The sequence below is a fragment of the Ursus arctos genome, unplaced genomic scaffold, assembly GCF_023065955.2.
Source record: "Ursus arctos isolate Adak ecotype North America unplaced genomic scaffold, UrsArc2.0 scaffold_30, whole genome shotgun sequence".
Taxonomy (NCBI): Eukaryota; Metazoa; Chordata; class Mammalia; order Carnivora; family Ursidae; genus Ursus; species Ursus arctos.
In genome coordinates, this window is record NW_026622986.1 from 6,178,951 (window position 1) to 6,201,749 (window position 22,799).

A 22,799-nucleotide genomic window follows, 5' to 3' on the forward strand; every position below is an offset into this window, starting at 1 on the left:
TTTTAGTTAAAATTCACAAATACTGTTTGGTGAGTTTTGTTCTCGTAGAAAACGAGTAATAAACTGATAACGGTTATGTGCGTGCCTATGCTACACGTAGGCTTAAGGCAGAGTGGAGCCTGGCATTGCCACTGGCTGTTGCTAATTCTTGGGAAAATTCCAATTCCATCTGGGACCAAAATAATGGTAATAGTAATAATAATAACAACAACAACAGCAGTAACAACAAAGCAACAGATGGGTTAAGCCAAAGCGTGCTGAGTAGGACCCTTTACAAAACTGGCTCCAACAAAATTGGCCTATACTAAACTCTACTCTCCACAGACCCATAGTTCTTTCTTTACCATCTTCAGATTGTAGGGAAATTTGAAAGCATAAGAACTTCTTGAAAAGTGGGTCGCTAGGCACAGCTCTTGCAGTGAATCAGTATTCCTGCTTCTCTCTGGACATTTTTGCCTTTTGCATCTTCCCAGATTTACCCCAGAATAGGCTATTTTCCCTATTACGGGGATGTTTAGGACTCTGCTTAGAGAGGAGTCAGAGAGAGACAGAGCTGGGTAATCACTTCACTGAAGTTTTAAAGTCTACCTACCTTCAAGGATGTTTCCAGAAAGCATGATGACTTGCAAGGAGTCTATCAGAATTAATCTAGAGATGCTTCTTGAAAATTGCCAAGGGCCCTTGAGTAACACGATTTCCATTTCATTGTTTGAGAAAGCCTTAAACATACACGCTTTTCACCCCTGGCTAGCTGCTAGGCTAGGTTCTTCTTACTCGGTTAAATGGACTACATCACTGCACAATACTTCCTAAAGTCAGGAATTAAATGTGTCATGAGGGTTGAAACATTTAACTTAAAGCATAAAAATTATTTATTGTTCCATCTCCTGTCTTCCCTAATACCTTATTAATTGCCACACGGGCTGAATCACACTGGGTCCTTTTGCAAATCAAATGGATTTTGTAACATTCCATCATGTTTCTGCTTCCCAATGGTAATTATAGCTGTTGTGTGGCATTACAAAGCAGTTCTGCTAAGAATTAGCTCTATTTCCCTAAACTATATCCACTAAGGGATCTTCACCAGCTTTTCAGCTTGGGGGTTGAGAAAGGGAGTGAAGGGAGCCTCAAAGTAAGTAGAACCGAGCACCCAAAGCAGGCAAGACCAGACTAAATAACCTTTTCAAAAAACTGTTCCAAAGAAACATTGGAAGATGATACAAATGTGAGCATCGTATTACCACATGCGTGTAACATGTTAGCAATACCAGTCCAGTGAACCGATCCTAACATTTTAGGAGAAGAGCAGTAAATTCCACTTCACGAGAATCTTCTATGGCCACGTCATTGTACTTCTTTTTATTGAGAGCATTCGCTATCCTCACAGCAGCTCTGTGAGGAAGCCAAAGTTTAGGGAGGTTGTCACGTGATGAGTTCAGTATGTATCTCATCTCATTTCCCTTTCCATTGCTTCTACCACCTCCCAGCCCTGCATTATCTTGCAAGGTGCTCACATAGGGCCTTGCTGCTCAAAGCTGGCCCAAGAATCGGCGTCAATGGCGGCATCACCTGGACACCTGTTGGAACTACAGAATCTCAGGCCATACCCCAGACGCACCGAGTCATTTTAACAATAACCCCCGATGACCTGTATTTCCACCCATTTGGGTTCGAGAAGGGCCAACATTGTCTGCAGTTACGCTGAACCAGGAGTGTGAGAGTGTGCCTTGCTTCCAATGGTTATTTTGAGACCCTCAACGTTGGGGAAACTATCCCTGCAAATTTCACAAAGCACTTTCCAGAAGAGTCCGAGCATGATGCAGCCTGGAAAACAGACAGTAAAATTAGTAAATGGGAAATCCCACTCAGAGCACTTTGTGGCCATTCTGCCTGATTGCTTGGGAGGGATCTACACAGGGGCTTTTCTGAGGGTGGAGAGATAGTGCTGATCAAGTATTTTGCTGGGCGAACATTTGAAAGTGCTGCAGAGCTCAGTGCTCTGTTACTCATCAGAGCGTGGTCAGGGAGAAAAAGGAGGACCAGTTTGTGAAGAGCCAAAGCTTCCTCTCCGAATGAAGTTGCCTTATTCATTCAACACACACAGTTTACTCCTTTACAAAGATGTTGAAATCCTGAACGGTCAAACTACACTGAATCCCATTTAATCCTTCTGTGATGATTTCTAATCTTGTTCCTTAAGGTCCTTGTTACAGGTCATAGAGCTTTGTCGTCAAACAGTGACTCCTGAAGAGGGTTTTCCTCTACAGAAAGATGGTCTCTCTTCTGTAAAGGACGGCATCTGTACAGCTGAATGGAATGGTGCCTGTTACGATACAGGAGTTCAAGAAATGTGTACCGTTTACAGCCGATGCCTACGTGTGTCACTGTCCTGTTCGTGGAGCTGGAAAGCCAGCTTGCTCCAGCAGAGTGCTGCGTTGGGAATGAGCCTGCTGTCCCGTGAGGAGTGCCGAGTCTTGCCCTGGTGCTGTGTGAACAAGACGATTTGCCCACATGGAAAGCAGGCCCTGGTCCCCTGCAATGCTCCTTTCAGTGATGCGGACGTCTCCCCCACCCCGTCATTTCTGACCTGCGCTAATGCCACACCCGTCTTCAGGGCCCCATCATCATCTCGCAGAGTGTAGTGCTGGCAGGGCTGATGATCTTGATGTAATCCTGTCGGGAAGCAGTGCCCTTGTTAATTAGGGCTACCATTTCCCTAAGTTTGTCCAACTTCTGAAAAATCATCAATGTTGATTAAATTGCTTCTTGGCTTTGAATATGTGGTATCTTTAAAGAAGATTCAACTATTATCCTCAGATCTTTCTTGTAATTCTTGTGCTGTGATTCAAGCCTTCCATCTAAAAGGATCTTATTTTTGGAGTCAAACATAATTTTTGTTGGGTCAACTTGTAACCCTCTATGTATTTAAGTCACCTAAATTGTGATTAGTTGTAAGAAGAAATACTCTTTCTGGTATCCAAATAACAAATTAGCCCTTTGATTTAGTATCACCTATGGATTAGGAAGTTTGGGTGGGTGGAGAGGTCCAGGAAGTAACACAGTTCCATCTTTTCCCTGGTCCGTAAGTGTCAGAGCTATGACATCCGATATGTTTGCTATGACTAATGAGCAAGCACATGACTGCAGCTACTTTGCATAAATTTCTCAACTTCTTATCACCGTAACCACTACAGTTTCCTGAATGTTCACTGTGTACCAAACTTTACTAGATGCTTCGATCCACCCTTAAAACAGTGTTATGATTTAAGGCTACACAACTGAAGTCCAGAGACGCTGAGAAATATAATTAATGTCACACAACTAGTTAGTAAGTGACATTTCCAAGATTCAAACCCGGATCGAACATTCTAAAGGCTCCTCTAAACCACCTCCCTAGCTGAAGGAAAGGTCTTGTTACCAATGTCAATTGTAAAAGGAATGCTCTGGAATGTATAGAACTGTGATCTTACTTTACTATCGGACCAGGTGTTAGCTTAGGCAAGGCTACGCAGTGGCAAGCAATCAACTCCCATGTATTACTGGCTCAGCACATGAAGGTATCTGTTTTACTTACACGAAGGCTACTGGGAATGGGGTAACTCTGCGGGACACTTGTATTCCAAGCAGTGCCTCAAAAATCTGGGCTGTTTGCCTCCTTCTGCAATACCAACCAGAGCATGTAGCTTCTAGTCTCCGTGCAAGAGAGGACTAGAAATTTGTTCACTGTCTCTTACATGCTACAGCCTGGCATTGACACATGGCCCTAATTTTAAGGGCTCTGACAAAAGTGGGGGAGCACACGTGTGCTCAAGAAGAGGAAGTGTCGCTGCCACAACTTGCAAGGGCAAAGCCACTCTCCTACTGTGGAAGGGAGCTGAGATTAGTCACTATGACTGTCTCCTAGGGAAGTGAGGTCTCTCAGACTGGAAACCTTGGGGAGAGGAATAAGCAAGGGTGAGCAGTCACATGAGATGAGATGTCTCCTATCGAAGACGAGACTCCTGAACGTTGGAGTAGGAGGGGGCATCCTCCATGTGGAGGCAGGCCCGGAGACAGGAAGTGAGGAAACTGGGCTAAGGGCTTATGGAATTATTTCAAACCTTTGGGTCCAAAGAATAGGAACCTTAGGAGACCATACGTGAGAGGTCTCTGTGAGTTTGGGGAGCCCACATTGTATTTTTCATGTGTTTTGTGTATTTCTATTTGATTTTCCTGTAATATTTACTCATTTAGTCATTTTAGTACTATTTAATAATCTTTAAAGTTCCTATGCATCTCATATCCATATAGGAGACAGGGCAAGGTTTTTGTCCATATGTAGCCAAAACAAAAGAAAAGAAGGCAAACCATACCCAGAGCTCTACCTATCCTTCTCCATTGCAGTTCTCATCTCCACTCCTATTATATTTCTTTCCATAGAATTTATCACCTTTTAGCATAGTATATACTTTATTTATGTATGCTATTATCCGTCCACACTAAGAATACAAATTCCATGAGGGCAGTAATAAGTATTTGTTGAATAAAGTAGCTGTGGTGAGCAGCTGACATAAGAGAATTTTGATAGAAATGAGACATAAAGACACAAAGTTAGGGACAGGCTTGCCCTATCAGGAGATTCTTCTGGAGCAAGAACTTGGAGGGTTGGTATACCATAGTTTTTTCTTAAAAGAAATTTCTTTCACACCCTTTTTGTTACAGACTTCCTCTATAACAGGATGGCATCTCCCCTAATATTTATCTCCTGCATAGAGACAAGCAATCCTCCTGCCTAAATTTCTCTTTTTCCTATTCCTACCCAATGGCAACATGGTCAGAAGGTAAGATTTGTCTCATACCCACCCATCTCCTAATAACCGTGGGAAGATGAACTTCCTAGATATCCTGTTGACGATGGCATATCAGTTTTGCTCTGTGGGGTGCCAACACTGGAGATGAATTTTGGGAACGCAACTGGGCCACCCGCAGGATCAGTGAGGGAAGCAGACATAATCCTGAGTGATACTGCTTGAGGATTCCTGAAAGGTCTCCGGAAACCTAGCTTTGACCCTGCTTCTGATTCCAGAAGAGAGAGGAAGGAAGCATAAGCTAGAATTTTCTCTTCTCCCAAGATTTCACTTTATATGTAAAGATGATACTTTCCAAATAATAAAACTGTGGTATGGCTAGAAAACAAGTACAGAATGGAAAAGTTGAGGAAATCCAGGAAGATGAAAAACAAGCAAGATGGACTCTCGGTCTTCTGAGTTAAAATAGCGAATAGTTTTAACGGCCTCACATACGTGCAGGGGAGAGCATTAAGCAAAGAGCAAGACAGAGAACACTGGGAGGGGAGTTTAAATAGTAAAAGAGAAAATAAAGAAAAACTATAATTAAAAAACCCTGTATCACAAAATTTTCCCTCTCTTGATAACTATGAAAATGAGATTAAAAATAACAAAAACCAACAAAAATAATCATGAAAAGCAAATAAAACTGGTAATGACTTAAATCTACTTCAATAAACTTCAAAACCTGGAAGGAAACAAACAGAAAAACTCTAGAGTGGCCGGGAGAAGCAGAGGGGTGAACACAGCCTGGCCTCTCACTTGATTCTACCCCAGACGGACATCCGGGTGAGTAGAAGACACACCAAGGACTTTCACTAACAGTGCCAAAAATTGAGTTAAACAAACTCAACGGATGCACTCATCTTTTTTCCTTTTTCAACTGAGAAGTGGAAACGACTTTGGAAACAACATAAAGGGAACACTGGTGGGCTGGGAAGAGGAGGGTACCACGAATCTCTCTGAATTGGGGAAGTCATCTGAAACCCAAGAATACACCCACCTTGCGAATGAGCTACACTCCACCACTAGGTGAAGGGAAACTTGGTGAGGCAGAGTCTGCTGCTTCTCCAGTTTCTTCCTTTAATAACAGAATTCCCATGGGGCGCCTGGGTGGCTCAGGCGTTAAGCGTCTGCCTTCGGCTCAGGGCGTGATCCCAGAGTCCTGGGATCGAGCCCCGCATCAGGCTCCTCCGCTGAGAGCCTGCTTCTTCCTCTCCACTTCCCCTGCCTGTGTTCCCTCTCTAGCTGGCTGTCTGTCTCTCTGTCAAATAAATAAATAAAATCTTAAAAAAAAAATAATAGAATTCCCAAATTTCACCTGTACACAGGACTGCCCAGAAGAAAGACTACATTTCCCAGCCCTGCCTTGCAGCTAAGTGTGGCCATGTGACTATGTTCTAGCCAATCATAAGGAAGAAGTGATGCTAGGTGCCACAAGCATGCCCTTTGCGTCCTCTTTCTCCCTTTGCACTGGTTGGGTGCGGGTGTGCTGTAAGAGCTGAGCGCCACCGTAACGCATAGAAAGTCTGACAGACAACTAGATAGGAAATTCCCAAATCCCTCACACTGCAGAGCAGCTGCTGCCTCTGTACCACCAACCTGGACCGCTTACATTCAAGTACTCAAGTCAGAGAAATACAGCACACGTTTCCATGTTACGTAAATCACTGTTGTTTTGACCTTCGTAGCTGTTTCAGTATCACATCTAACACCGGATTAGATACGTAATTTAGAACTTTTTACAAAATCTTAGAAGAGAGAACTGAGCCCAGATATTGATCAACAGTGCACACCAATGGAGAAGACCTTGCTTCCTTTCTCATTTCACTTTCCTTCTGTTTTTTAAGATTTTAGTTATTTATTTGAGAGAGAGAGAGAAAACATGAGTAGGGGGAGGGGCAGAGGGAGAGGGAGAAGCAGGCTCCCCACTGAGCAGAGAGCCCAATGCAGGGCTCCATCCCAGGACCCTGAGATCAGGACCTGAGCCGAAGTCAGACGCTTAACCAACTGAGCCACCTAGGCATCCCTCCCTTCTCATTTTCTCATGCTATGGGTCGAATATAGCGGAGAGAAAGTCAAGAATGGCCCACTCTATATCAGAGCAAAGAGAAGGCCCAGGCCAAATGGTCTGGGCATAAATAAGATAAAAAGAAACATCCTGATACCAGGCAAACAAATAATAGAAAACATGAAAACATCATGAAAAAAACAAGTAATTTAATCTAGAAGAAAACAGAAATCAAAAACCAAAAGAGATTTACTCACAATTACTTGGTCTTGTATAGAGAACATGAACATAATAAACAAAAATATGAAATGACAGAAATGTGCCTTTCAACCTTAAGACACACTGAGGAGCAAAATAGCATTATTTCAGGTTTAATAAATAACTTAAGAAAAATCAAAATACTATTGAAAATAGAATTACTGACATAGAAAGGCAAGGTTTGAAATAATTATGATAACTGCGATGAAAAAAAATACGTTAAAGAAATCTTAACACTATTATAAACAGAAAATAAAAAGCAATCCAGCTAAAGACACTTTGTGTCCCTAAATAAGGGAATCCACCTAAGGAAAAGAAGATTTATTGGGAGAGAATATGAGAAAATGACCTTGAAATAAAGAGGATACTGAATCTGCTTATTGAAAAGAATACTGTGTTTCAGGAGAATGTGATGCAGAGTGTTGACAACTAGATCCTATTTGGGCTGCTGGACTACAGGAATAGTAACGAATGTTTCAGATAGCCAAGCAATAAAGGCAAATTACTAAGAAATAAGGGGAAACGTCAGTTTGGCCTCGGTCTTCTTTAGAATAACATACAAGACTCCATTCAAAACAATGGAGTGAAGCTTACACAGTACCAAGGAGAAGAGAATGTACCACCAAGAAACTCTGCCCATCTAGAATGTTATTCAAAAGCAAAGCAAAGAGACATTCTTAAAAACAAACCAAAAAATGACAAGAACACAGTACCTATGAGCTGCTGTTGAAAGAACTACCAAACACTCAAATTCATAAAGGTCACAGGTGCCTGGTGGCTCAGTCAGTTACGCGTCTGACTCTTGATTTTGGCTCAGATCATGATCTCGGGGTCATAATACCCAGCCCCGAGTCAAGGCTCCATGATGGACATAGAGCCTGCTTAAGATTTTCTCTCTCTCCTTTCCCCTCTGCTCTTCCCCACCTGCTTGCATGAGCTCTCTCTCTCTCTTTCTCTAAAAAATTAAAAAAAAAAAACAAGTAGTATACTTATTTAAAAAAAACAATTCATATAAGTCAGAGATTAATTGAAAATAAGAAAGCCAAGAAGAGAGAAAATGGTAAAAGGTAAAAGCTACTTGGGAATTAAAGTCGCACTACAGAATGTAAATGTTATATGTCTAAATAACGTAGAACTAATGATACAGCTAGAATACATATGTCAGGATGTAGGGAGAGTGAGTAGAGAGAATGCGAGAGATTGCTGATGCCCTCTTCTCTCCGAGCTAGGATTCAGAACGTGTCGCTTTAGATTACAACACCTGTTCTTTCTTTCTCACAACTCTGACTTCCCCAAACTCCTTTGCTGAACATAAACTGATCTTTTAGTCACTAATATTACTGGTAGGAAAGAATCCTTTTTTGAAGTTCCATATTTCCTTCGTTTTCCTTTCATTTTTTCCTGTTGAGTAAAACTGAATTTGAGTAAACTAAAATTTAATTTTCATTAAATTTGCATCTACAATATAATCCTATTTATATAAAATAATTCTATCAATCCATTTATCAATCTGTATTATACCTTCACTGTCCTAAAAGTAGGAATACTAATGAGTGTTATTTTTTTAACCTGTATTTTTCTGTACTTAAAAAACAAATTTACAGGGTGGGGCGCCTGGGTGGCTCAGTAGGCTAAGCATCTGCCCGCTGCTCAGGTCATGATCTCAGGGTCCTGGGATGGAGCCCCGCATCAGGCTCCCCGCTCCTTGAGGTATCTGCTTCTATTTCTCCCTCTCCCTCTGCCCCTTCCCCTGCTCCCGCCCCACCGGCTCATTCTCTCTCTCTCTGTATCAAATAAATAAATAAAATCTCTTTCAAAAAAATTTACAGGATGTTTGGGTGGCTCCATCAGTTAAGCAGCCGACTCTTGATCTCAACTCAGGTCTTCATTTCAGGGTCGTGAGTTCAAGCCGCACATTGGGCTCCATACTGGGCATGGAGCCTACTTACATAAGAAAATACACACATACACACATACTCAAATGAAAAGAAAGAAAGGAAGGAAGGAAGGGAGGAAGGAAGGAAGGGAGGAAGGAAGGAAGAAAAGCAGAAAGAAAGAAAAGCTGGTATCTGACTGATGAAAACACTCAGTGTGCCATGGCAATTTATTGACTCATACTATGTGCTTGTCTTACTATCTATTTTTCCTTTTCCCCTCACTGCAAGCAGAGAACTGTGTTAATTCCTCGCCTCCAGCATCTTTGCTAGATGACAAGCAGCTGATGTCAAATCTGCAAAAACATTAATCCAGTAAAAATTAACATTAAGAAACTTACAGTGAGAGAGAAGAGGGAAAAGATTTTGGGGGGCAAGGAATGACGGTATTGAGGTTCACCCAGTTTGGAAATGGAAGAAAAGTCTCTCAGGTCTAGACACCCCACAGCAGCATCTAAGAAGGGAGGGGAGATCCTCCTGGCCTACAATTTCTCACAGCCTGAGGGTGAGAACAATGAAGAAATTTTCAAACAAAATTGAAATGAATATTTACTACCTTGTAAATAAGAAATAAAGTGTATTGTAAAAATAACTGAAAGCATCACTCTAAGTTTGAAGTCCCCATGTCGGTTCTTTTCTTAAGGCATTTGCATTTCTAAGAAGATGATGTATTCTCTGGTGGAAACCTTGCTAGGACTTGGTTTATCTCATAACACTAGTTTTACCCACTATCACTGAAGGAAAGTGTGATTCTTAGAAGATGACACATCAGGTCAAGAAGACCTTCTGGGGAGGAAAGAAACCAGGAGCATCATGTGTTTTCCAAGGCAGCAGAGGACACAGCTCTGGAGGGGAACCTGGATACCTGGACAAAATACCAAGAAGGGAAAGAAGATTCCGCGAAGGGGAAGGAAGCATAAAAACCAAACACGAATTGTTTATATTCTCATTTCTCAAACAGGTCCCAGTGGGAAGATGAGTTGTTTGTTTGCTTGTTTTCCCAAACCCATAGATTGTCAGCCCACACTGGGATCACATAGCGAGTCGAAGTGTTGGACCAGCCTGGCACAAAGTAGGAGCTCAGTGAATTAAGAGGTAAATGGGAAACTTTATAAATAAGTTAATAAACAATTGGAAAATTCCATAACCCATAGAATATAAGGTCCCATGAAGTGGGGTCTAGATGGTTATATCTGACTGGTCAGTGATTTGACAAGTGTAAATCACAAGAAAGAAACAACAGGTCATAATAAAGCATTTAAATGGTACTGGCCTCAAGAGCATCTTTGTTTTAGAAACCACCCTGGGGGGCGCCCGGGGGGCTCAGTCAGTTAAGTGGCTGCCTTCGCCTTACTCAGATCAGGATCTCAGGCTCCTGGGATAGAGCCCTGAGTCGGGCACCCTGCTGAGTGGGGAGTTCGCTTCTCCCTCTGCCCACCGCCCACCCCACCCCCCGCGCCTGCCCCCAGCTTGCTCTCTCTCAAATAAATAAACTTGAAAGAAAGAAAAAGAAAGAAAGAAAGAAAGAAAGAAAGAAAGAAAGAAAGAAAGAAAGAAAGAAAGAAAGAAAGAAAGAAGAAAGAAAAGCACCCTGGGAGTAACTTACTCTAGATAAGAGACACTATGACAGCAGGTCAGAGTTGAGGGGACCACCCCCATCAATCTCACTCCATTGTCACACTTCATTGTCAAATCCTTGGCAACAGCTTGGCCTTTGAAGGTCACCTTGAAAGTGGGATTCTTTGTTCCTTCACCTGCCAGTGTTACCCCACCAAATCATTCAAGCTGCTAAGTCCTTGCTGTAAGTTCCTGCATCTCCCCTCTTCTTAGCTTATGCAAGTCTATCATAGGTAAAGCACTTTGCAGGTAAGCACCTTAGAAAAGGAGCTTTTCAAAAGGAAATGTTATTATTAGGTCCAATTTTCCCACCATGCTCAGAATTCCTTTTGAATTCCGTGAAAGCTCTCTGTGGAGTAGTCCAGGCACAGAGGTGTGCCTGCTTAACTTGGGAGCCATTCCTCAGTCCTGGGGGGATGGGACAGGGAGATGGAGTGCATGTTTACAAAATACAGGTCCACAGAGAGACACTTGCAAGTGCGAAGTATTCTTATTATGAAATCACGAGGTAAAGAGCACCTCCTAGCTCAGACTAGCCTGTTTGTCACACCGGGCGGCAGCCACTTAGGCTGTTACTCCGAGCTCCGGAGAACATGTTCCACAAAGCATATGTCAAATGCTACCATTAAGCCGCTCTAACCCATTCTTGTTAGTACGCTGGGCAGAAACCGTAAGTGAAAAAAGTTACAAACACAATGATCTATTATTTAAATCAACTAGAGTGCTGTAGATCTTAAAGGAACTCTAAATGATTCCATTTCGCTTCTCAAATAAATAAAGGATTATTAGATGAAGGGAAACAAAGCAAAGGTTAATGTTTATATAGTGACATTTCAATCCATTCTCACACCTAGTTGGCAATAGGTATCTTGAATGATCTGCATTGTACAAATCTTATTTCTAAATTCACACACTGCCATTTAAGCAATGGAGATAAATTTCTTTGTTAAACTTAGCATTAACTCTTCATAACTCATGCTAACTTGCAAGCCAACACATGCTACTTTAAATCAATATATTCATATTTCCTCACATAAAAGGAAGATGGAAACCAGAAATTTATCAAGATAATTCAACGTAGTCTTATACCTTACATTTGTTCTGACCAGTAATACTAAAGGTAGCGTTTAGTATAGTGGAGGGGACAATGGTCCTCAGGAGACCCGAGTATTTATCTAATTCCTCTCTCTTCCCTCCCTCCCTCCTTCCTTTCTCCCTCTTTCCCTCCCTTCATCCCTCCTTCCCTCCTTCCTTTCTTCCTCCTTCCCTCCCCTCCTTTCTCCATAAATATTCACTAAACACCTACCTACACAAGGTGTTATGCGATATAAAAAGATATATAAGATCTAGCTTGTGGCCTCAAGTGATCTGTGGATTTGTACGGGAAATAGGAGCGACAGGATAAAGACATCACATAGGTTTGAATTTAACAGTTTAGATGAAAATGCAAATGTAATTGTGCACGGACTGTGTGACTTCATTCCCGTTACTTAACTTGGCGGAACCTCAGTTTACTCATCAAAATGAAGTTTATTTATAAAACTGCAGGTGATTCTGACTCAGAGACCGCCTGCGGAGAGTAACCCGGCAATGTGTCTAAAATACCCATAAAACTGTCCAGTAAGCTCTTTTCTTCTTTTTTTTTAAAGATTTTATTTATTTGACAGAGAGAGAGACAGCCAGAGAGAGAGGGAACACAAGCAGGGGGAGTGGGAGAGGAAGAAGCAGGCTCCCAGCAGAGGAGCCTGATGTGGGGCTCGATCCCATAACGCCGGGATCACGCCCTGAGCCGAAGGTAGACGCTTAACGACTGAGCCACCCAGGTGCCCCCAGTAAGTTCTTTTCTTAAAAACATTCTAGACTTGGAGTCAGAAGAGCTGGATACAAATTCCGACTCTGCCATAGGAATAATGAGGTTCTGTAACCTCTCCAGATCCCGAAATCTCCCTCAGTGCAAGAATAGTATTGAATTCACTGATGCTCAACACGTCCTCCATTTCTAAAAGTGCCTTTTATCTCGTCCAGTGGAGAGACACTGGGATATTTGGCAGAAGAATTACTTCGGTTGGTTAGAAAGGTTTAATTGGGTAGCAGTCGATGGAGCAGGGGGTGTGAGTAGAGTAAGGACAAAAAGACAAGGACACCTGTTAGGAAAAATCTCCTTTCTCCACGTCACAAAACAGCCACTTAAAGAAGCAGCACCCACTTTTGTTGTGTTTTTATTTCCCCAAAGAGCCATGCACATAGGCTATTACTTATAACAGAGTTTTATTTAACATTTGGGAGTCAAGTGTGTGTGTGTACGTGTGTGTGTGTTGGGGGTGGGGTAGTAGGAAGTGGGCACGGGAGCCACATCATGTCAAATGATTTAAAACAGAATTATACAAAAAAAAAAAAAAAAACCAGAATTGCACATGACCCCTTAAAAGTCCCAAAGAACCCATTCCCAACACTGGGACTTCTCCATTGGCCTCTCTCCTCAGAACACCCCGGGCCCCGCGCGCCACCCCATGCTGTCCCTCCACTGCTAAGACTCACGGGTACATTTTCTCTTCCTCCTGGCATTGTTCCTGCTTCCCTCCTCCCCAGCCCAACCCTAGAGACAGCTGATATTTAGTGTTGACAATATTACCGATGCATAAGAGCTCACTGCGTACCTGGCGCTATTTTAAGCATGTATTATTTAATCCTTAAAACAATTCTGTGAGTTGGGTACCATTATGATCATCACCGTCCTCATTTACAAAGTCTGAAACTTAGGCACAAGGAGGCTTAGGAACATGACAAAGGTGACCCCGGTGAAGACGTGGAGGCAGAATTCAGAGATAAGCAAGCTGGAGTTCAAGGTCGTGTGGCATGCCTTCCTAACCCGCCATGTGTCTCCTTACCAGAGACCCTTAGAGACCCTTAGTCTCTCTTTTACTGAGCTTCCAGGCCCCAAACTAAAAACTCTTTCCATTTTTTGGTGCCCAGAAATGTCAGCTTTCTTCTCGTGTCCTCGCCCAATCCCATGGCCTTGACTAAAGCAAGGCCTGGTCTCAGCCACTGACTGATATCCTTCACTGACCATACTCCCTATTTATCTTCCCAGGATGAACCTGTTTTTAGCTGATTCCTGCTCTCCCTGGGCAGGATGGGCTCCCTCCCAGGGCTCCCTGGCTTCTGCTCCAAAGCCACAGTCAACAAATAACGATCAAGACACAAGGGAAAAGTGCAGGTGCCTTGGTGTCCCCTCACCCATAACGCTCATCTCATTCTGAATATAAATAACCTGATTAAAGGTGACTCACAGCCAGGTCATTCATTAATTTCCATCTGAAAATGCGCCATCCCCTAGAGTTTATTATAAAAGGATTGTATCTCTACCACTATCCTTCAACATCAAGAAAGAAATCAGTGTACTAACCTTGAAATAAGAAAAAATTTTAAGACCCTAAAATTTTAAAGACTGTTTCTGGCAGTCACCTTCTGACTCTTTTATGGACTTCTACTTTTGTGGCTTTTGTTTACTTTTCAAACTCATTTCCTAATAGCCTCATGTTGGTGCTAAAATCCCTTTTTGACAGAGAAAGCCCAAAGGTAGTAGCCACCTGACCAAGTGCATCCAGATCCCCAGTGGCCAAGGTAGAAATGAAGCACAGCTCCTTCTAGAGAAACCTGACCTCTGAAGCCCACCACCATTTGTCTTAACCTCCATTTGCACTAAACCCTGTCTCAAGGACAAATCTCGCCTGTCTCAGCACAGCTCCTGAAGGAACTGGTAGCGAAACACATTGGAGTGAGAACAACAAATTTCAGAGGGAACAGGAGGAAAATTTGGGGATCTTGTCATATTAAATCATGGAGAGGTGATCAAATAAATTCTTGGAATCTTCGAGGTTCACATTTCATTAGCTCTTAGAGGAATAGCATCAGAATATGGCACAGTTCCAATGGGACTGAAACTTGTCAGTTCCTGCTGAGAACACTGATTTTTATTTATTGGGTGCCAACGTGTCGGCATGCTGTTCTGACATGAAAGATAAGGTACATTGGTGGAACCACTGCTGTAAAGAAGACTTGGGATAACATATGGGAAGGTGGGATCTCTAGATGCTGCCACAGGACATTTTCACTTCCCTGGTGCAAAGATCCTCCAAAAATCAGCTCATGGCTGTCTCACTCCAAACATGAGAAAAAGGCGGACAAAACACCACTGTGTTGTAGAGGGAACAACATAACTGAAATTAGTGGGCTGAGTGAAGAAGACAAACAAGAGAGAAAGGCTCCTAACCAAAAGTCTCCAAAGGAAACTTGGTTATTTGAGATACTTCTGTAAAAAGGATTCTGTGGACTAACGTTTTTGAGAAACACTACACCAACAACATCCTTCCCGAAGAACCAATCACAGCTGCTTTGATATTTAATGTACACTTTAATCTTTAATTCAGAATTTCCCACACTTATATAGCCATGGAAAAATGTTGTGTGTGCAATACTTTGATAACATCGCCGTTCTGAGAAATGGTTAGATAGGAATAGACTAAAAGATATATTTAGTTGCATGAACAAAAGGCAGAAACATCAGGGCACGTCATAGTTGGAAACATTGCCTCAAAATGAAGTGGTCCTTCAGATCTTTTTGTCTGACTGAGCAGATAAAGGACCAAAAGATGCCAAGAGAATTATTGATGATGGGGCCCAGATGTTTAGGAATTTTAGGCAAGAACTTACAGAATTTACAACTCGTTCCCTATTCCCTCCCTTCAACAGATTGTTTATGCTAATGAGCCTGGCATTATCGCTCATCATCGTCACCTTGCTTAATCGCCCTTGATTGCCTCTGTTGTGCGTTCATAACCTCAGGTTCAACAACACAGACAAGCCTTTCCTCTTCCCTGACTATGACAATGTATCATAATTGAGCCATTTCTGCCTCTCTGGTCACCCTCATAGTCTCCCAAGTGCATCCTCTGTACATTAATCTGCTAGTTAAATATTGATAGCAAGCGGCTCCCTTAATATTTACTTTGTTGCTCCATTATTGCTACATACAGGGTGATTATTTGTTTCTGTCTTCCCAGACTGTTTAATCAGAGCTGAGTCAACTTTCCTCTGTTTAACCTTCTTGTCCAATCGGCGTCGGAGAGCGTGAGGAGTCGTTCTGACATCAGCTCTGAAATGGTCCTCTCCGCCTGGTGCATGCGCCATCACAGCCAGCAGGGGTCAGGAGGGCATTTCTCTCTGGGGTCAAGTGGCTGGTGGTGAGAAAGGGAAACCCTGGAGGCTCGTCTGGAGTTGAACATCTCTCTTTGAGCCTTGTCTCCTCAATGTAGCCCAAGAGAGAATCAAAGCCATCTTGGCAGCTCGTGCCTTTTTTATGGAATGTTGGCCCGGGGGGGTTCCTGGTAAGGTGGGAGCAAGAACGCCCTCCCTACCAGGACTACGGACTGGTGGAAAGTGCCCCTCCCATGAACAAACCTACATGCAACCCCCAGTCTTGATGAGAGTCTATCGGGGTCTCCGGGGCAAATAGCTGAACTGTCTCCATTTGCCTCTCGTGGCAAGTGGGAACATCAGGTGCTAAGTGAACAGGAAGCATCTTGAAAACAGACCCTTCTCTGCTGCTAAAGCATAGAAATGTAAACATCCTCCCCAAAGGCAAGCAAACTAATGATGGGGGGAGAGGCACCTGGCGGCCGACTCTTGGTTTCAGCTCAGGTCCTGCTCTCAGGGTCCTGGGATCGAGCCCCACCCCACGACAGGCTCTTTGCTCAGCGGGGAGTCTGCTTGAGATTCTCTCTCCCTCTCTCTCTCTGCCCCTCCCCCTGATCCCTCTCTCTCTCCCTCAAATAATAAATAAATAAATCTTACAAAAAAAAAAAAGAACGCTGAGGCAGCAGTCTTCAAATCTTGTTTCTCCAACTGGAAGCCTCGACACCTGCCCCAGCAGAAAGACCACTGTTGGCCTGTGTAGGTGTGTGTGTGGTGGGCAGGAGGCGAGGATTGAATTGGAGACACATCTGTCTTACTATCAAAAGAAAAAGGTTAAACAGTTGTGCTCTGGACTGTTTCTAAGCCCTGGGTCTGGCTCGTTTATCAGTGACTTGGGAAGTGTTTCTCTGCCTTTCTACCCCACAGCAGACCGGAGGCAAGCAAAAAGTGAATCCTCCAGAAGGTTACTATCTGATTTTCAACAGGAGTCCCTTGTGGGGTAGAGATTTTAAGTAACATACGAATCATCTGCAGGTACAGTGGTTGCTGATACAGCAAATAGTCCTTTTATTCACAGAGCGAGTGGAAGGACACAGCGCTAACTTTTCTGCGTGATTCCTCCCATCCTCTGAGCCCTGGGAATTTTAAGGCTTCTGTGGCAGTAGTGACATCTGCAGTCAGAGAAACTGGGATCTAAAGAGTATCCTCTGAGTAGTCTCCTTGTTTTGTGCCTGACTCACCCTTCAGTCGGTTTTCATTACAGGAATTTCCTCTGAACTCCATATTCTATCACATTGCCATGCCTTTTGCAAATGATGGGAATCTCTCTCCTCTCCTGCTTACTCTTCCCCAGTTGATGGTCTTCCTACTCATTCTTGGAGCTGCAATTCAAATTTCCCATTTGGGAGACGCCTTCGTAGTCCCCACAAGTGAGAGAGAGTTGCCATCGAGGTCCGCGCAGCGCCTCGCATCGCCTCCGTTTACGGCAGAGTCACGTTAACGGTACGCCTGACTATGTGTTTAGTCCCTGTACCGGTCAGCCCACAGACAAGAACATAAACTCACTCCAGATAGCTCGATAGGAGGAATTCAGTGCAGTAAACGTGTTACAGAGGTGTTGAAAGAGTTAAGAAGCCACAGCAGGAAGAACGACAATGTGGATTTTAGCGACCCCAAGTTACCAGGGCCGGATTAACAGAGGTAAAGGAGTTTATCAGAGCCCAGAAGCCAAGGCCAGATCTGGTCCATGAGAGCTGGCGCCAATAGGACATCACCCAAAGCAGAAAGAGACGGGGACAGATATGCTGGCATCTCCCTGCTGCCCATCCTCCAATCTCCCACCAGGGCTCCTACTGCCTTAAACAGTCCAGAGCCAGTTGCTGAGGGGCCTGGAGAAGGCAGCTCTCAGGAAAAGGTCTGAGATGGGATCTGAGAGCCAAGAGGCCAGGGACTGGCTTGCCTCGGTTTTCTCCCTCAGGAGACTAGAAGCTTCATCTTGGTACCCCCAGCACAAGGACACTACCTGACTCTGCTGAGTAAAGTACTGAAAAAGTGAGATCCATTTTCCTTGTGTTCTTGTCAAAGGGGCTTACACCTTTTCAGAAAAATAATATCAAGCTTCGTGGCCTACCTTAAACCACTTTCTTTTTCTTGATCAAACTGAAAAGTACGCTTTTTTTCTTTAAACGACTGTATTTCCATCTTCATCTGTTGGCTTTTTACATTCCTGCATTCCCAGAGTTCCAAGAGAATGATAAGAAGCCTCTGGTAATCTTGTTTGAAATTTGCATTGCCTTCAGTCGTCTGTTCCCTAGGGCCCTGCTCTGTAGGCGGGCCAGGCTAAGGAACGAGCTGCTTTGCTATCAGACACTTTTTAAGTCTTTTCATTACCAATTCACCAGTACGGCACATAATGAGCTCTTGCAGCCGCAGATAGGGAGTTCATTCCTCAGCCAAGTGGCTGAACTTGTAGCTGCCACGTCGTGGACCATTATCTATAATTACTTCGTGGGTATTCCACTAAAATAATTTTCTTTGTAGGATAAAAAAGGCAGGTCTTGAGGCAGGTTTTGTAGATTAAGCCCAGGGCAGAGCAAGATGAGCTGGTGTTGATATCTAAGTGGGGGTGTTTCTTTGTTCCAGGACAAAAGCATTTGGCCTCTGCCTTTGCCAGAAGCCACCCACCATCAGGGAGGCAACCCCCAGGGCAGTTAGCCCGGTGCATAATTAGCAGGCTCCACAGCTCGGCTTCTTGCTCTTTGCCAATTGTTATATGCAAATTCTCTATCCATGAGCTTCTATTTCAGTCATAACATTCCTCAGAACTTGCTTATACATCAGCAAGGTGCCAGATGCCTCGCACCAGTTCGGGGCAAGAAAAGGACATAGGCTACTCCACGGAGAAACAAATTCTGGAGAACTCAATGAAAGCTAAAAAAAGTCCCTCCTTGAGGAAGGCGGGTGAGGAGGTGGCCGTGGTGGGCCGGTACCCACTTACTCGGGCTTCCCAAACACGGACTGCGCTCGGCTCTTCCCACCCCCGTGTTCGGCGAAGCCACAGCGGTAGCTTGAAATGGATCCGAGTGGGCGTACGACACCACACACATTGGCAAGTGCTACACTTCGGGGCTTTCTCCTTCTCCTTTCCTACCAGAGATCTAGTTGTGAAACATTTACCAGTGCATCACCGTGAGGCGAAGAATCCCACGTTTGCCAATGTCTGCCCTTTGGTAAAGCCCACCAGGAACACACCTGCAGCCATAACAAATTCACGTTCATGAACTTGCTGCACCGAGGGTGATGGGACACCATGGGCGCTGTGGAGCATCTCATTAAGTCAGAGTTGCATCACTCGGCATCAGGGAAGTACAGACCAAAACCACAATGAGATGCCAGCTCACACCGGTCAGAATGGCTAAAATGAACAACTCAGCAAACAACAGATGTTGGCAAGGATGTGGAGAAAAGGGAACCCTCTTGCACTGTTGGTGGGAATGCAAACTGCTGCAGCCACTCTGGAAAACAGTATGGAGTTTCCTCAAAAAGTTAAAAATAGAACTATGACCCAGCAATTGCACTATTAGGTATTTACCCAAAGGATACAAACATACTGACCTGAAGGGGCACCTGTGCCCCAGTGTTCATAGCAGCAATGTCCACAATAGCTGAAATACAGAAAAAGCCCAGATGTCTTTTGACAGATGAATGGATAAAGATATGGTGTGTGTGTGTGTGTGTGTGTGTGTGTGTGTGTGTGTGTAATGGAATATTACTCAACCGTCAAAAAGAATGAATCCTGCCATTTGCAATGACATGGATAGAACTAGAGGGTATTATGTTGAGTGAAATAAGTCGGTCAGAAAAGACAAATACCATATGATCTCACTGATATGTGGAATTTAAGAAACAAAACAGATGAACACAGGGGAAGGGAAGGAAAAATAAAATAAGACAAAAACAGAGAGGGAGCAGACCCTAAGAGACCCTTAACTATAGGGAACAAACTGAGGGTTGCTGGTGGGGAGGTGAGGGGGGGATGGGATTAACTGGGTGATGGGCATTAAGGAGGACACTTGATGTGATGAGCACTGGGTATTATATGCAACTAATGAACTACTGAATTCTACCGCTGAAACTAATGTTAATTAGTTAATTAACTAATGTTAATTAGATCGAATTTAAATAAAAATTTTTTTAAAAAGAGGGAGTTGGGAGGGACCCATTGCGGGCTTTGGGTTCGTGTAGAATGATTTTTAAGAGGGACTGGGGAAGGGGGGACAATGCTACATCGGAGGCTGCCATGAAGCTGAGGCAGGATCAGAACGGGGTGTGTGGCAGTCGTCCGTTTTTCAGGAGGCAGCATGAAGCGGGGCTGAGGAAGCCACTGGAAGAGAAGCTGACCTTAGTTAGGAAAGCAGGGACCGTTCAAAAGGAGAGAGGTTGCCCCATGGTTTTGCAGCTGTGCTATTGCCTTGGAGATACCCTGTCTATGTGGCCTTGGCCACATCCCATCAGAAACTTCTTTTTTTAGGTTCTATTAGGAACATCACAGTCTAATTAGCGGCAGTGCTAAGACATGAACTCGGGATCCTGTTTTCTTGGAAACCACCAAGTTAAGATAACTGTAGAATGCTGTGTCCACACCCGCTATTGCCTGGTGTGGAATCCAAGGCTGCGTCTCTGTGTCAAAGTGACCCACAGGCTCAGAGCCTCGAGGCAAGAGTGGGGCATTCATTCCTACTGAAGTGAACCAAAAACAAAGCTTCTCACAGCCTAGGATGTGAGAAAACACAGTTTCTCAGCATAATTTCATGCTTTCAATGAACAAAAGCAGTTTTCCCTGGTTCACACCTTCTACCAACTTCTTCCTGCTCACCACCACGAGCTTCAGGCTCACTGGTGTGGCCCCTGGCTTCCCAGGGAACATGGCTGCAATTTTACCCAAAGTGTAGTCACAGTGAAAGTTTTTAAGAGCCTGTCTTAAACACCTTTAGTCTCCGGCACCTGGCACAAAGTCAGTGCCTAGTAAATGCTAGTGGACCAAAATGCTCCGGGCTGGGGGTACTGGGAACAGAAATGGGACTTGGGGCACTTCTCAGACCACACTGTTTGGACACTTGCGCGCTCTGCACATTTAGAGGTTGTTTGTTACCATCCCTGCCAACTTCCTTTTTCTGTAGAGGGGGCCACTCCAATACCACCCGGATAGGAAGGAAAGTGTGGTATTATTTGCAGCTGTGCCCTCTAGGTGTGGCCCTCGCTACAAGTAAACATACAGCCTGATTGTTTTCTAGACTTCAAATCCATACGACCACACATGATCAGAACCTTTCGGCAGGGTTTCCCTTAATGTGGTCCACCAGCCACCTGCACCAGGATCCCATGAGATGCTTGTTTACGAAGCGCAGATTCCCGTCTTCAGCCCACGTCGGCTGCATTGGAACCTCCAGCCCGGAGCCCGGGGTCTGCGGTCTCCACAAACTCCCCTGTGTGCACAAGGGTTTGAGAACAGATCATCCAGACGGTGTGATATTTTTTTCCTGTAAGTTCTGCTCATCTAATAAAGCAACGGGAATCTATTGATTGACTTGTCCATTGAACCAACGTTCTCTGAGTGCAAGGTACAGAGGTAACTGCAGTGAAAAAGACAGTCGGGGAGCTTCCAGTCTTCCAGGAGCTCCTCTGTCAAGACTGCTGGCCATGATGTGAGAGAGATGTTGTTTTCCTTTATTAGACCAAAAAGAAAAAACATGGCGTCACGCTTCCTGACCAATGATCAGAATTGCTAATGGTCCCAAGCTAAGCTGTTCACAGCGGTTACTTCTCAGAGGGTGGGATTGCTTGGCAGTAGGAAGAGAAATGGACTTCACGGCACCGCCCCAGGTCTGACGGCATCCTCCACTCCCGTCCACTCTCCACAGCCTGACTCTGCTGACAGCTCAGGGCTGAGTCTGGCACCCAGGCCACTGGCTTATCCCCTCCCACTGCCAGCTGCCTCAGTCTCTCCCAGTTCTGTAGCGCTGGCCGTGGCGGTCGCTGAGGCAGGAACTGGCGCTCCCGTGCCTTGGCCCCACCTGCCCAGACTCCCTGGAAAGTCTGCTTCTCTCCTCACCTCCAGGCTTTGAGGATGCTCCCTGTGTGTGCGGGATCTCCCTTGGTCAAAGACTAGCAGGGGCAGGTAGTATCCCACATAAGGCAAACTTTGACTAATAAGGGACAAGACAAGCAAGAGCCGTCAGAGGAATATCTAGCCACCCCACCTCCGACACGCACACCCATAGACTGTTCCAGGCCAGGTGCTTCCTAAAGTCTGTCGGAAGATGCCTGTCCCTTTCCTTTTTCCATTATTGCTGCCCTGGGAGAGCACCCCTAGGTACTAACGTATAAGCTCTGCCTCAGGCTTTGTTGTCCAAGGAAACCAGGCTAAGAGAGCATCTCCATTTAAAACTTCATTTCTTCCTATTTACTCAAATATTTAAAGCATCTAACTGTGGCATTATGGTCGAGTGTCCATCTCTCTCTTGAAGTCACAGGTGGTGCCTGGCTCATATTTGCTTTTCCAGCCCCAAATTCCTGCCTTCAACATAGTAGGAAGTCAGTAAGCGTGCATTTGATTCAATAATGCAAAATCTCTGCCGTCGAGAGGCTTGCGATCAGATCAGAGGCGTCAGGCACCTGGAGCCATCCTTGAAATGGGCTTGATCCCCTCAACCAGTCAGAGCCTGCCCAGTGGGCTAGAGCCACCCTACGTGATCACGCAACGACAGGAGTCAAAAATGGGTGGGAGCACAGCGAGAAAATAACAGGTTACAGATGATAACTCTCCAGGTGCCAAAATGAACTGCTAAGGGGCCTGTGATTTTCCCAGGCTAGACGGGCACCTGTGCACCACAGATCGGCTGAATCACCTCCACACCAGGGGTCGTCGGGGAAAGTCATTGGGAGGCTCATCCCATAGAC